The sequence below is a fragment of the Ranitomeya imitator genome, chromosome 2 (genome assembly GCF_032444005.1).
Source record: "Ranitomeya imitator isolate aRanImi1 chromosome 2, aRanImi1.pri, whole genome shotgun sequence".
NCBI lineage: Eukaryota > Metazoa > Chordata > Amphibia > Anura > Dendrobatidae > Ranitomeya > Ranitomeya imitator.
The window spans coordinates 15757896-15774146 of NC_091283.1; positions in this window are offsets into that span (position 1 = coordinate 15757896).

The window sequence follows — 16251 nt, forward strand, 5'->3', positions numbered from 1 at the left end:
AGATTAGTATTGGCCTTTGGGCTTGTGTGCCAGTCCTAAGCGTGCCATCTCTCTCTCTCAGATAGTGGGCCATAGAAAGCCTATTTATTATTATTTTTTTTATTGGGTTTATAAATTTTCCCTGGGAAAAAAAAAAAAGTGGGAGATTAATATTGGCCTCTGGGCTTGTGTGCCAGTCCTGAGCGTGCCATCTCTCTCACAAATAGTGGGCCATAGAAAGCCTATTTATTTTTTGGGTTGATTTGGGTTCCTAATTCTACCTGAAAAAATCAATCAATCAATCAGTGGGAGAAAAATATTGGCCTCAGGGCTTGTGTGCCACTCCTTACTCCTGTGTGTGCCATCTCTCACTCAGTGGGCCATAGAAAGCCTATTAATTTTTTTGCTTGATTTGGGTTCTAAATTCTACCTGAAAAAATCATTAAATCAATCAGTGGGAGATTAATATTGGGCTTTGGGCTTGTGTGCCAGTCCTAAGCGTGCCATCTCTCTCTCTCAGATAGTGGGCCATAGAAAGCCTATTTATTATTATTTTTTTTATTGGGTTTATAAATTTTCCCTGGAAAAAAAAAATGGGAGATTAATATTGGCCTCTGGGCTTGTGTGCCAGTCCTGAGCGTGCCATCTCTCTCACAAATAGTGGGCCATAGAAAGCCTATTAATTTTTTTGCTTGATTTGGGTTCCAAAATCTACCTGAAAAAAATCACTAAATCAATCAGTGGGAGATTAATATTGGCCTCTGGGCTTGTGTGCCACTCCTGACTCCTGTGTGCGTCATCTGTCACTCAGTGGGCCCTAGAAAGCCTATTTTTTGTTTTATTTGTTTTCTAAATTCTCCCTGAAACAATCATTTTATTTTCTTTGGTTTCTAAATTATTCCTGAAAAAAATCATTTTTTTGGTATTTTTTTTTCTCTCAAGTCTCCCTGAAAAAAAAAAAAAAAATCTGTGGGAGATTCATATTGCCCCTTCTGCTTGTATGCCAGTCTTGACTCCTGGGTGTGCCATCTCTCTCTCTCTCCCCAATTGTGGGCCATAGAAAGCCTATTAATTTTTTTGCTTGATTTGGGTTCCAAAATCTACCAAAAAAAATCACTAAATCAATCAGTGGGAGATTAATATTGGCCTCTGGGCTTGTGTGCCACTCCTGACTCCTGTGTGCGTCATCTGTCACTCAGTGGGCCCTAGAAAGCCTATTTTTTGTTTTATTTGTTTTCTAAATTCTCCCTGAAACAATCATTTTATTTTCTTTGGTTTCTAAATTATTCCTGAAAAAAATCATTTTTTTTGTTTTTTTTTTTCTCTCAAGTCTCCCTGAAAAAAAAAAAAAAAAAAAAATCTGTGGGAGATTCATATTGCCCCTTCTGCTTGTGTGCCAGTCTTGACTCCTGGGTGTGCCATCTCTCTCTCTCTCCCCAATTGTGGGCCATAGAAAGCCTATTAATTTTTTTGCTTGATTTGGGTTCCAAAATCTACCAAAAAAAATAACTAAATCAATCGGTGGGAGATTAATATTGGCCTCTGGGCTTGTGTGCCACTCCTGACTCCTGTGTGCGTCCTCTCTCACTCAGTGGGCCCTACAAAGCCTTTTTTTTTTTTTTTTTCCTAAATTCTCCCTGAAACAATCATTTCATTTTATTTGTTTTATAAATTCTTCTGTAAAAATTAATTTTTTTTAAATTTTTTTTTTTTCTGAAGTCTCCCTTTTAAAAAAAACAAACACAAATCAGTGGGAGATAAATATTTACATTTGCGCTTCAGTGACAGTCCTGCATGTGTGCCATCTCATTTGTTGCCAACAACAACAGAGTGTGTAACATTGTGGCTGATTTTCGTTGTGGTCTCACCCACCTGTAAAGGGGTAGCTAAATCATACTGAAGTTATAGCTCACCGTGTAAGTTGTGTGACAGCAACAAATACCGTTCGTTTGGTAACGTTTTTAAAACAATGAGGAAGTCTGGTGGAAGAGGTCGTGGCCGGGGGCGTTCATTGTCAGCTGGTAATGAGGGTAGTGGTAGTGGTGGAGCATCAGCTGGTCGTGGGAAAAAAAATATTGCACCTAAGTCTGGAGCTGTGGAGCCAGGTTCGTCGTCTGGCTACACAAGGCCTCGAACGCTCCCTTTTCTGGGAGTAGGAAAACCGCTTTTAAAGCCGGAGCAGCAAGAGCAAGTTTTGGCTTATCTTGCTGACTCAGCCTCTAGCTCTTTTGCCTCCTCTCGTGAAACTGGTAAATGTCAAAGCAGCGCGTCGTTAGTGGATGTTCACGGTCAGGGACAAGTGGCTTCCTTGTCCTCTTCAGCAAAAACAACAACAGAGAAGAATGCAGCAGGCGACACAACGGGTTACTCCATGGAGCTCTTTACACATACCGTCCCTGGCTTAGAAAGTGAAGCAGTTAACAGTCCATGCCCATTACAAGTTGAATCTGACATGGAGTGCACTGATGCACAGCCACAGCCAGACTACTATCCTGGTCCTTTGACTCAGACCACAACATTGCCCTCGCAGGGTGCTGATCAAGAATCAGACCCTGATGAGACTATGTTGCCCCATCACGAACGCTATACCACCGACCGACACGGTGACACAGACGAAGTTGCACACGAGCTACAAGAAGAGGTAATAGATGACCCAGTTCTTGACCCCGATTGGCAGCCATTGGGGGAACAGGGTGCAGGCGGCAGCAGTTCTGAAGCGGAGGAGGAGGGGCCGCAGCAGGCATCAACATCGCAACAGGTTCCATCTGCCGGGCCCGTATCTTGCCCAAAACGCGTGGCAAAGCTAAAACCTGTTGGAGGACAGCGTGGCCATCCGGTTAAAGCTCAGTCTGCAATGCCTGAAAAGGTATCCGATGCTAGAAAGAGTGCAGTCTGGCATTTTTTTAAACAACATCCAATTGATCAGCGCAAAGTCATCTGTCAAAAATGTTCAACTACCTTAAGCAGAGGACAGAATCTGAAAAGTCTCAATACAAGTTGCATGCATAGACATTTAACCACCATGCATTTGCAAGCCTGGACTAACTACCAAACGTCCCTTAAGGTTGTAGCACCCTCGGCCAATGAAGCTAGTCAGCAACGCAACATCCCTTCCGGCAGTGTAGGGCCACCATTTTCCGCACCACCTGCAGTATCTGTGCAGGTTTCTTTGCCAGGCCAAAGCCGTCAGGGTCAGGGAATCACCAGTTTCGTAGTAGGAAACACTGCATCTAGGGCACCGGTGGCAACAATACCATCTCCCACCGTCTCTCAGTCTGCCATGTCCACCGGCACCCCCGCTAGTTCCACGATCTCCAGCTCTCCAGTCCAGCTCACCCTACATGAGACTATGGTTAGAAAAAGGAAGTACTTAGCCTCGCATCCGCGTACACAGGGTTTGAACGCACACATAGCTAGACTAATCTCGTTAGAGATGATGACCTACCGGTTAGTTGAAAGCGAAGCTTTCAAAGCCCTGATGGACTACGCTGTACCACGCTACGAGCTACCCAGTCGACACTTTTTTTTCCAGAAAAGCCATCCCAGCCCTCCACCAGCATGTTAAAGAGCGCATCGTCCATGCACTCAGGCAATCTGTGAGCACAAAGGTGCACCTGACAACAGATGCATGGACCAGTAGGCATGGCCAGGGACGTTACGTGTCCATCACGGCACACTGGGTAAATGTGGTGGATGCAGGGTCCACAGTGGACAGCAAGTTTGGGACAGTTCTGCCTAGCCCACGGTCTAGGAAACAATTGGCTGTAGCCGTTCGCACCCCCTCCTCCTCCTCTTCGTCCTCCTGCAGAAGCGAGAGCTCGTCCACAGACCGCAGTCGCACAACCACTCCATCCGCAGCTGCCACTGTTGCACACCAGGTCTCCCATTATGGGGCAGCTACTGGCAAACGTCAGCAGGCTGTATTGGCTATGAAGTGTTTGGGCGACAACAGACACACCGCGGAAGTTCTGTCCGAGTTCTTGCAGAAAGAAATGCAGTCGTGGCTGGGCACTGTAGATCTTGAGGCAGGCAAGGTAGTGAGTGATAACGGAAGGAATTTCATGGCTGCCATCTCCCTTTCCCAACTGAAACACATTCCTTGCCTGGCTCACACCTTAAACCTGGTGGTGCAGTGCTTCCTGAAAAGTTATCCGGGGTTATCCGACCTGCTCCTCAAAGTGCGTGGACTTTGCTCACATATCCGCCGTTCGCCCGTACACTCCAGCCGTATGCAGACCTATCAGCGTTCTTTGAACCTTCCCCAGCATCGCCTAATCATAGACGTTGCAACAAGGTGGAACTCAACACTGCACATGCTTCAGAGACTGTGTGAACAGAGGCGGGCTGTTATGTTTTTTTGGGAGTATACACATACACGGGCAGGCAGTAGGATGGCAGACATGGAGTTGTCAGGTGTGCAGTGGTCGAAGATTCAAGACATGTGTCAAGTCCTTCAGTGTTTTGAGGAATGCACACGGCTGGTTAGTGCAGACAACGCCATAATAAGCATGAGCATCCCCCTAATGCGTCTGCTGATGCAAAGTTTGACGCACATAAAGGATCAGGCGTCTGCAGCTGAGGAAGAGGAAAGCCTTGATGACAGTCAGCCATTGTCTGGCCAGGGCAGTGTACAGGACGAGGTAGCGGGCAAAGAGGAGGAGGAGGACGAGGAGGATGATGGGGATGATTATATTTTTAATGAGGAAGCTTTTCCGGGGCCACTGGAAATTGGTGGCGCTGCAAGGCCGGGTTCTGGTTTTTTGAGGGACACAAGTGACGTGGATTTGCCTGAAACTGCCCCTCAACCAAGCACAACCGCAGATTTGAGAACTGGAACTTTGGCCCACATGGCGGATTATGCCTTACGTATCCTCAAAAGGGACACACGCATAACTAAAATGATGAATGATGACGATTACTGGTTGGCCTGCCTCCTTGATCCTCGCTATAAAGGCAAATTGCAAAATATAATGCCACATGAGAACTTGGAACTAATATTAGCAACCAAACAATCAACTCTTGTTGACCGTTTGCTTCTGGCATTCCCTGCACACAGCGCCCGTGATCGTTCTCACACGAGCTGCAGGGGCCAGCAGACCAGAGGAGTTAGAGGGGCAGAAATCAGAAGTGGCGTTGGCCAGAGGGGTTTTCTGACCAGGTTGTGGAGTGATTTTGCTATGACCGCAGACAGGACAGGTACTGCAGCATCAATTCAAAGTGACAGGAGACAACATTTGTCCAGTATGGTTACAAACTATTTTTCATCCCTTATCGATGTTCTCCCTCAACCGTCATTCCCATTTGATTACTGGGCATCAAAATTAGACACCTGGCCAGAATTGGCAGAATATGCATTGCAGGAGCTTGCTTGCCCGGCAGCTAGTGTCCTATCAGAAAGAGTATTCAGTGCTGCAGGTTCAATACTAACAGAAAAAAGGACTCGTCTGGCTACCCAAAATGTAGATGATCTAGCCTTCATTAAAATGAACCACAACTGGATTTCGAAATCTTTTGCCCCACCTTGCCCGGCTGACACCTAGCTTTCCTATGAAAAGGTCTTGCCTGTGGACTATTCTGAATGCCTTTTCCAATCTCGTAATTTTCAGCACCTGATTGTCCAGCATACGACATGTTTACACCTCACTAAATGGCCAAACTCCCCACACGGGGCCGTGGTATCGACACTTGGCGACAGCACCCGTGAGAGTGCAGTTTGTCTGAAGAGGTGGGTGAGCCCGCTTTTGGTCGACGGCACTGCCACTGGGCCCCTCCTAGTACAATAAAGTGTCTCTGGCGGTGGTGGTGCGCACCCAACGTCAGACACACCGTTGTAATATGAGGGGCCCTGGGCCTGTACCGCCGGCCACAAGACAGTTTCCCTCCACCCCAGCTCAAACAGTGCTCTACCACTTGCAAAATTATCTCACAGCTCCACCAATGTTTAGTCTATGCGCTGACATCCTTCAATGCCTGCCACTGACAATACCATTGTATTGACATTTTTGTTATGTTAGGCCTTCGATGCCTGTCTGTGGTCACTCCTTCCACTAGGCCTCCACTGACCACACCACTGCTGCCCGTGTACCCCTGGAACCAATTTAAAATTGCCTACAGCCATGTGTTATTATTTTAGGCCTTCGATGCCTGTCTGCGGTCACTCCTTCCACTAGGCCTCTACTGACCACACCACTGCTGCCAGTGTACCCCTGGAACCAATTTAAAATCGCCTACAGCCAGCCCAATTTTTTTATTTTAGGCCTTCGATGCCTGTCTGCGGTCCATTCTTTCAACTACTACTACACTGACCAGGTCACTGCTGCCCGTGTACCCCTGGAACCAATTTAAAATTGCCTACAGCCATGTGTTATTATTTTAGGCCTTCGATGCCTGTCTGCGGTCACTCCTTCCACTAGGCCTCCACTGACCACACCACTGCTGCCCGTGTACCCCTGGAACCAATTTAAAATTGCCTACAGCCATGTGTTATTATTTTAGGCCTTCGATGCCTGTCTGCGGTCACTCCTTCCACTAGGCCTCCACTGACCACACCACTGCTGCCCGTGTACCCCTGGAACCAATTTAAAATTGCCTACAGCCATGTGTTATTATTTTAGGCCTTCGATGCCTGTCTGCGGTCACTCCTTCCACTAGGCCTCCACTGACCACACCACTGCTGCCCGTGTACCCCTGGAACCAATTTAAAATTGCCTACAGCCATGTGTTATTATTTTAGGCCTTCGATGCCTGTCTGCGGTCCATTCTTTCAACTACTACTACACTGACCAGGGCACTGCTGCCCGTGTACCCCTGGAACCAATTTAAAATTGCCTACAGCCATGTGTTATTATTTTAGGCCTTCGATGCCTGTCTGCGGTCACTCCTTCCACTAGGCCTCCACTGACCACACCACTGCTGCCCGTGTACCCCTGGAACCAATTTAAAATTGCCTACAGCCAGCCCAATTTTTTTATTTTAGGCCTTCGATGCCTGTCTACGGTCCATTCTTTCAACTACTACTACAGTGACCAGGTCACTGCTGCCCGTGTACCCCTGGAACCAATTTAAAATTGCCTACAGCCATGTGTTATTATTTTAGGCCTTCGATGCCTGTCTGCGGTCACTCCTTCCACTAGGCCTCCACTGACCACACCACTGCTGCCCGTGTACCCCTGGAACCAATTTAAAATTGCCTACAGCCATGTGTTATTATTTTAGGCCTTCGATGCCTGTCTGCGGTCACTCCTTCCACTAGGCCTCCACTGACCACACCACTGCTGCCCGTGTACCCCTGGAACCAATTTAAAATTGCCTACAGCCATGTGTTATTATTTTAGGCCCTCGATGCCTGTCTGCGGTCACTCCTTCCACTAGGCCTCCACTGACCACACCACTGCTGCACGTGTACCCCTGGAACCAATTTAAAATTGCCTACAGCCATGTGTTATTATTTTAGGCCTTCGATGCCTGTCTGCGGTCACTCCTTCCACTAGGCCTCCACTGACCACACCACTGCTGCCCGTGTACCCCTGGAACCAATTTAAAATTGCCTACAGCCAGCCCAATTTTTTTATTTTAGGCCTTCGATGCCTGTCTGCGGTCCATTCTTTCAACTACTACACTGACCAGGGCACTGCTGCCCGTGTACCCCTGGAACCAACATCAGAAAATATAAAAATAAGTATTTTGCTTACAAAAAAGAAAATACTGGAGAGATATCAAATGCAGACATTTTAACATTAAAAACAAACACACAACTAAAATCTGGTACAGTACTAAAAATGGCCACCAGCTACAATTACTTTCTCCTGCAAGTAGTTAACTGAAAGGTTTTTTAAATTGAAAACACAGATATGGCATCCACCGAGTGTTGTCCTGTCGCGTCTTCTTTATATTATTGCCGAGAAGATGCAAAACAATGAAAATAATAAAATCATTAATTACCAAAATAATAGAGAAAGTCAACACCACATTGCAAATAAACATTCATTCCAAATAAAGAAGCAGGGCGCGTCCGAGGGTGAGTATATACCTAATAAGAATATAATCACCCTCGGACGCGCAATGCTTATTTCCAACAGCCTTCCTTCCTAAGAATCAGCCCTTCCGTGGTGTAGAGAGACGTTGTGTTACACTCCAAGGTGTTCCCCAGGTTGCCTTTCCTGAGCTTCGATCTTCCGGCTCTCGTTTAGTAGTTCTTGGAAACTACACTGCATTAGGCCTTCAAATTGGGTATGGGGTGTAGAGAGAGGGTGTGTTACACTCCAAGGTGTTCCCCAGGTTGCCTTTCCTGAGCTTCGATCTTCATGCTCTCGTTTAGTAGTTGTCGGAAACTACGCTGCATTAGGCCTACAAATTGGGTATGGGGTGTAGAGAGAGGGTGTGTTCCACTCCAAGGTGTTCCCCAGGTTGCCTTTCCTGAGCTTCGATCTTCCGGCTCTCGTTTAGTAGTTCTTGGAAACTACACTGCATTAGGCCTTCAAATTGGGTATGGGGTGTAGAGAGAGGGTGTGTTACACTCCAAGGTGTTCCCCAGGTTGCCTTTCCTGAGCTTCGATCTTCCGGCTCTCGTTTAGTAGTTCTTGGAAACTACACTGCATTAGGCCTACAAATTGGGTATGGGGTGGAGAGAGATGGTGTGTTACACTCCAAGGTGTTCCCCAGGTTTCCTTGCCATTGCTTCGGTCTTCCGACTCTCGTTTAGTAGTTGTAGAAAAGTACACTGCATTAGGCCTACAAAATGGGTATGGGGTGGAGAGAGATGGTGTGTTACACTCCAAGGTGTTCCCCAGGTTGCCTTTCCTGAGCTTCTATCTTCAGGCTCTCATTAAATTGTGGTTAAATGGAACAACTGCATTTGGCGTACTAGTTGGTTTGGGGCCTACTATCGGTGTCTGCCACTCCTTGCTGTTCTCCTGGTTTCCTGTCCTGAAATTCCATTTTCAGGCTCTCGTTAAGTAGTTGTTAATGTTAGACTGCATTTGGCCTACTAGTTGGGTTGGGGCCTACTATCGGTGTCTGCCACTCCTTGCTGTTCTCCTCCACTGAACAAAGCTGTGCCGCCTGTTTACTACGGTTGCCAATTTTGAACTGCATTTCGACTACTTACTGATTTGGCCCTACTCTATGTGTCAGCCTCTCATTCCAGTTGTCCTCCACTGCAATGCCGCCTGGTTATTCCTGTGTTACCAATTTTGAACTGCATTTAGCCCACTTTATTCTTTGGGCCTATATCTGTGTTTCCACTTCATCGTGCCCATTGCCCAGCCAGTGATAGATGAGTCTGCTGGTACATTGACCCATAACGCAACATTCCCCGTGCATGCTACACAACAACATTGTGACCCTGCTGAAAGTCAGGTTGCTCTTCCCGCATACCATACCACCTTACACGGGGACAAAGAGGAAGGTGCAGATGAAAGTGCAGGTTCCTTCATCAGGTGGGGGGAGGAATACTAGTTGGCGACGTCACTGGCACAGGGCCTCTCATAGTACGCAAAAGTGTTGCTGCCGGTGGGAGGCGCCCCCGCCGTGCAAACACACCGCTGTACTTTGAGGGGCCCTGTGCCAGTGCCAATGCCAACAAGTGGGCCCCCCCTGCTTGCTCAGGATCACAGCACTTGCAAAGTTGAAATACTTACCTCTCCCGGCTCCACTGCCGTGACGTGGTCCAGATTTCCTGGGCCCACTAATTACTTGAACCAGCCCTACCCCACACAACTTTAGCCAAATGACCCCCAATTTCAAATGCCTTCCAATTATTATAAGGTAAATTACGCTTGACAAGCTTCATTAAGAAGAATGGATGGTTTTGACATTAAAATGGGCACTCTAGGTGTTTTCCTGGCCCCCACTCACTGCCGACTATGCTGCCCCATTGACTTGCATTGGGTTTCGTGTTTCGGTCGATCCCGACTTTACGTCATAATCGGCCGATTTCACTCGACCCGACTTTTGAGATAGTCGGGTTTCGCGAAACCCAGCTCGACTCTAAAAAGGTCAAGGTCGCTCAACTCTAATTTTCGCATATCATTCAACTTTAGGCTGAAAAAAGTGCTAAAAAAAAAAAGCCAAAAAATAAAGTGCAGTTTTGATTTTGTGTAAAATGCATTCATTCAAATGCGCCATTTTGAAAAATTTGGCCAGAAATGGCAACAAAAGCCACAAGACCCTAAAAGAAAGATACTAAAAACCCCAGAAAGTAATGATGAATAAGGTCTTAAATGTTAATGTATGAGTTACTCAATTAGTCAATTAATTACTGGTAACTTATTTGATTTTGTTACATAGTATTAAAAACTCAATAAAAATAATCATCAATCACTCCTGTTTTTTTCTGGAAGATTTTCACTAGAAACTGTGATTTTAAAACTCAAGAGTAAAACTTCTGCAACGTTTTAATATATTATTAAGTTGATGTGTGAATGCACTTAGTAATTTCAGTCATTGAACATTTTGAGCTGTTAACGCGTTTTACTCATTTCTGGCTCTAAAAATTAAGGTTCTCGCTAAAATGATATCAAGTATTTCTCTGCAAGTTTCCTCTGATCATTAAATCTGTCATCTGCTTAAATATGTGTAATTTTATTGATATTTCAAAGCCGTATGCTGCAAGTCGGAGCGAGCAGAGGGCGGGAGACGCGCGCTAACTGCAGCGTAATCAGAAAATTGATGGCAAAGTACTAAATATATAAAAATCAGATAAACAGTGGGAATTTTTTTTTCTTTAATGACGACAGCTGAGAAGTGTAGAAATTAGCGACATATTAGGTTGGTGTTATTAGGAGGAGGCAGAAACAGCTGCCAAGTGGGTGCAAAACCTTGGTTGTGTAGACCGAGACAGTAAATTATGGACTAGTATCTATGTTCCTAGAAGGCATAATTGTGTAATTATAGGAATAATATCCATTCTGTAGGGGGGATCACTGATAACTCAGAACAGACATCTCTACACAAGAAAAAATAAGCAATCTGAATTGTGAAAACTTAGTGAAATCTCAATAATGAGGAAACGATACAGGCTGAGGGAGAGGAGGAATGTTCTGCAAGTAACTTTATTACCGACAGTCAAAATTAATAAAAAATAATACAGGAAAAATATATATCTTGGTACCGTGTTAGCCAGTAGATAGAAAAATATTTAGAATTGAGAGTCCTCAGTAGTGTTGAGCGATACCGTCCGATACTTGAAAGTATCGGTATCGGATAGTATCGGCCGATACCCGAAAAGTATCGGATATCGCCGATACCGATACCCGATACCAATACAAGTCAATGGGACACCAAGTATCGGAAGGTATCCTGATGGTTCCCAGGGTCTGAAAGAGAGGAAACTCTCCTTCAGGCCCTGGGATCCATATTAATGTGTAAAATAAAGAATTAAAATAAAAAATATTGATATACTTACCTCTCCGGAGGCCCCTGGACATCACCGCTGGTAACCGGCAGCCTTCTTTGCTTAAAATGAGCGCGTTTAGGGCCTTCCATGACGTCACGGCTTCTGATTGGTCGCATGGAGGTCACATGAGCGGCACGCGACCAATCAGAAGCCGTGACGTCATAGAAGGCCCTAAACGCGCTCATTTTAAGCAAAGAAGGCTGCCGGTTACCAGCTGTGATGTCCTGGGGCCTCTGGAGAGGTAAGTATATCAATATTTTTTATTTTAATTCTTTATTTTACACATTAATATGGATCCGATACCGATTCCCGATACCACAAAAGTATCGGACCGCAAGTATCGGCCGATACCCGATACCTGCGGTATCGGAATGCTCAACACTAGTCCTCAGTGGTTGATACCTTTTAATGGCTAACTGAAAAGATGGTAACCAATTGCAGCTTTCGAGACCACACAGGTCTCTTCATCAGGCAAAGCTTGTTTTAGTCTCTGCCTGATGAAGACACCTGTGTAGTCTCGAAAGCTGCAATTTGTTACCATCTTTTCAGTTAGCCATTAAAAGGTATCAACCACTGAGGACTCTCAATTTTAAATATTTTTCTAAAAAATAATAGCAATTCAAGAGACTATCCCACAACAAGAAACCCTGCAGAAATAATTCTCTTATGATAAATGCACATTATGTCTTTTTCTGGCCCTTCATAAAATACTGACATTTATTTAACATTTTTGACAACCTGCAGAGTTGTTTATTTGAGCGTTTTTCCAGCTCCTTGGAGTTGTCTTTTGTACTGAAATTTTAATGTAGGTTTTGAAAGGGAAAATGCTAAAAAAAAAAAAAACAGCAGAAAAGACGCCAAAGTCTTCGAGTCTTCCCATTCACTAGTAATGTAATAATAGACAATCTTATGGGCATTGGCATTTTTTTTAAATAGCAATTCCAAGACCTCTCAAAACACGTCATTTATTAGCAATTGGAGGGTTTACATTATTCTGAATATATTTGCTTGAAATCAAATTTTTGGGAGAAAAAATTTGTCGGGACCTTGTGAAAACAAATTTGAAAACATTCAATCATGTTTACTTATGACTTTTTCTACAATCGGAAATAAAAGATTATCACTAGTGTTGAGCGATACCGTCCGATACTTGAAAGTATCGGTATCGGATAGTATCGGCCGATATCCGAAAAATATCGGATATCGCCGATACCGATATCCGGTACCAATACAAGTCAATGGGACATCAAGTATCGGAAGGTATTCTCATGGTTCCCAGGGTCTGAAGGAGAGGAAACTCTCCTTCAGGCCATGGGATCCATAGGGATGTGTAAAATAAAGAATTAAAATAAAAAATATTGATATATTTACCTCTCCGGCGGCCCCTGAACTCAGCGCGGGTAACCGGCAGGCTTCGTTGTTCAAAATCAGCGCTTTTAGGACCTGAGAATCACGTCCCGGCTTCTGATTGGTCGCGGGCCGCCCATGTGACCGCCACGCGACCAATCACAAGCCGCGACGTCACCGCAAGCTATTAACGCGCTCATTTTTAAAAATGAGCGCGGTAATGACTTTCAAAGACGTAGCGGCTTGTGATTGGTCGCGGCCACTTTTAAAAATGAGCGCGTTAATAGCTTGCGGTGACGTCGCGGCTTGTGATTGGTCGCGTGGCCGCGACCAATCACAAGCCGCTACGTCTTTGAAAGCCATTAACGCGCTCATTTTTAAAAATGAGCGCGTTAATAGCTTGCGGTGACGTCGCGGCTTGTGATTGGTCGCGTGGCCGCGACCAATCACAAGCCGCTATGTCTTTGAAAGCCATTAACGCGCTCATTTTTAAAAATGAGCGCGTTAATAGCTTGCGGTGACATCGCGGCTTGTGATTGGTCGCGTGGCGGTCACATGGGCGGCCCGCGACCAATCAGAAGCCGGGACGTGATTCTCAGATCCTAAAAGCGCTGATTTTGAACAACGAAGCCTGCCGGTTACCCGCGCTGAGTCCAGGGGCCGCCGGAGAGGTAAATATATCAATATTTTTTATTTTAATTCTTTATTTTACACATCTCTATGTATCCGATACCGATACCCGATACCACAAAAGTATCGGATCTCGGTATCGGAATTCCGATACCGCAAGTATCGGCCGATACCCGATACTTGCGGTATCGGAATGCTCAACACTAATTATCACAGAAGTAGAATACTGATGCAGCATCCAACAGAAGAAAAACTTCTGCCGCAATCCGGTGCAAAAAGGAATTACGACACCAGTTGACAGATATTACCCAGATTCATGTTAAGAAAGGTCAGCAGCATAAGGTCCAGATTGCCCCCAAATACAGTATAATTATGCGCAGGGTAAAAATTATTATTCCATTTTCCATGAATAATGTTGTTTCAAAAGTGGTGAAAAAATTTAACTCTAAAATTGGAGGGAGGCCTTTCTTTTTGAACAAGTTTAAAGCAAACTGAGAAAATTCTTACTTGATTCTCAGATGATTCCCCAAAAACATGTCTACAAAATTCTGCCATCAACGTGTTATCGACCCCAAAAAACTTTTTAAAATAACTTTAAGATACTTATTATGTACATACCTACTATCAACTGTGTTTCTAAGAAGTGCACCATAATGTACTGGCAGTATTATAGTATATTCTTCCCGCTGCTCGCGACGCTCCGGTCCCAAGAATGCATTGCGGCAATGACAGGAGATGACGTAGCGGTCTCGCGAGACCACTACAGCCTCACGTGTTATTGCCACAATTCATTCTTAGGACCGGACCGTCGCGAGGAGCATCGCTAAATGCCTGGGCTGGATCCAGGGGCCGCCGAAGCGTGACTATATAACTATTTTTAATTTTAATTCTTTTTTTAACAAGGATATGGTGCCCACATTGCAATATACTACATGGGCTGTGTTATATACTGCATGGCCTGTGTTATATACTGCGTGGCCTGTGTTATATAGTTCATTGCTGTGCTATATACTACTTTGCTGTGCTATATACTATGTGGGCTGTGCTATATACTACGTCTCTGTGCTATATACTACATGGGCTGTGCTATATACTACGTGGCTGTGCAACATACTGCGTGGCTGGGCAATATATTACGTGGGCTGTGTTATATACTACTTGGCTGGGTTATATACTACGCGGGCTGTGTTATATACTACGTGGGCTGTGTTATATACTGCATGGGCTGTGCTATATGCTACTATACATATTCTAGAATACCGGATGCATTAGATTATGGCCACCATCTAGTAGTAGTTATATTCTTGTACATAGGAGCAGTATTATAGTAGGTATATTCTTGCACAGAGGAGTATTGCAGTAGTTATATTCTTGTACCCAGGGCAGTATTATAGTAGTTATATTCTTGTACATGGGGGCAGTATTATAGTAGTTATAGTCTTGCATATAGGACCAGTATTATAGTAGTTATATTCTTGTATATAGGAGCAGTATTATAGTATATTCTTGTACATAGTGGGCAGTATTATGGTAGTTATATTCTTGCACATAGGAGCAGTATTATAGTAGTTATATCCTTGTACATAGGAGAAATATTATAGTAGTTATATTCTTGTACATAGGGGCAGTATTATAGTAGTTATATTCTTGTAAATAGGGGTAGTACTATAGTAGTTATATTCTTGTACATAGGAGAAATATTATAGTAGTTATATTCTTATACATAGGAGCAGTATTATAGTAGTTATATTCTTGTACATAGGAGCAGTATTATAGTAGTTATATTCTTGTACATAGGAGCAGTATTATAGTTGTTATATTCTTGTACATAGGAGCAGTATTACAGTAAATATATTCTTGTACATAGGAGCAGTATTACAGTAGTTATATTCTTGTACATAGGGGCAGTATTATAGTAGTTATATTCTTGTACATAGGAGCAGTATTATAGTAGTTATATTCTTATACATAGGAGCAGTATTGTAGTAGTTATATTCTTGTACATAGGAGGAGTATTATAGTAGTTATATTCTTGTACATAGGGGCAGTATTATAGTAGTAATATTCTTGTGCATAGGGGCAGTATTATAGTAGTTATATTCTTGTAAATGGGGAGGTATTATAGTAGTTACATTCTTGTACATAGGAGCAGTATTATAGTAGTTATATTCTTGTACATAGGAGCAGTAATATAGTAGTTATATTTTTGTACATAGGTGCAATGTTATAATAGTTATATTCTTGTACATAGGGGCAGTATTATAGTAGTTATATTCTTGTACATAGGAGCAGTATTATAGTAGTTATATTTCTGTACATAGTGAGCAGTATTATAGTAGTTATATTCTTGTACATAAGAGCAGTATTATAGTAGATATATTCTTGTACATAAGAGCAGTATTATAGTAGATATATTCTTGTACATAGGGGCAGTATTAAAGTAGTTATATTGTTGTACATAAGAGCAGTATTATAGTAGTTATATTCTTGTACATAGGGGACTGTATTATAGTAGTTATATTCTTGTACATAGAAGCAGTATTACAGTCGTTATATTCTTGCACATGGGGGAGTTTATGCTGCTGCACAGGGGGAACCTTGAGCCATGTCCGCTGCGGTCTCCCATTCTTCTCCAGCCACAGTGGAGCCTGCTCAGCAGAGACACCGATCTCAGCACCTGGCCAGGACAGATACTGCATGTTTGATTACTGCTGCCCTTCCAGGTTCATCCATTATAACTAGTGCTGTTTGGCGGCGAGCAGGTGCTCCTGGGACTAAGTCCTGCTTTTCCCCTCCTGAGCATGCCCAGGGGAAGACCTCTCATTGGAAGTCAGGGTCACACGCTCAGGTCCTGTAACAGCTCCTATTGGTCCACTAGGGAGGTCCTGAACTGCTACAGC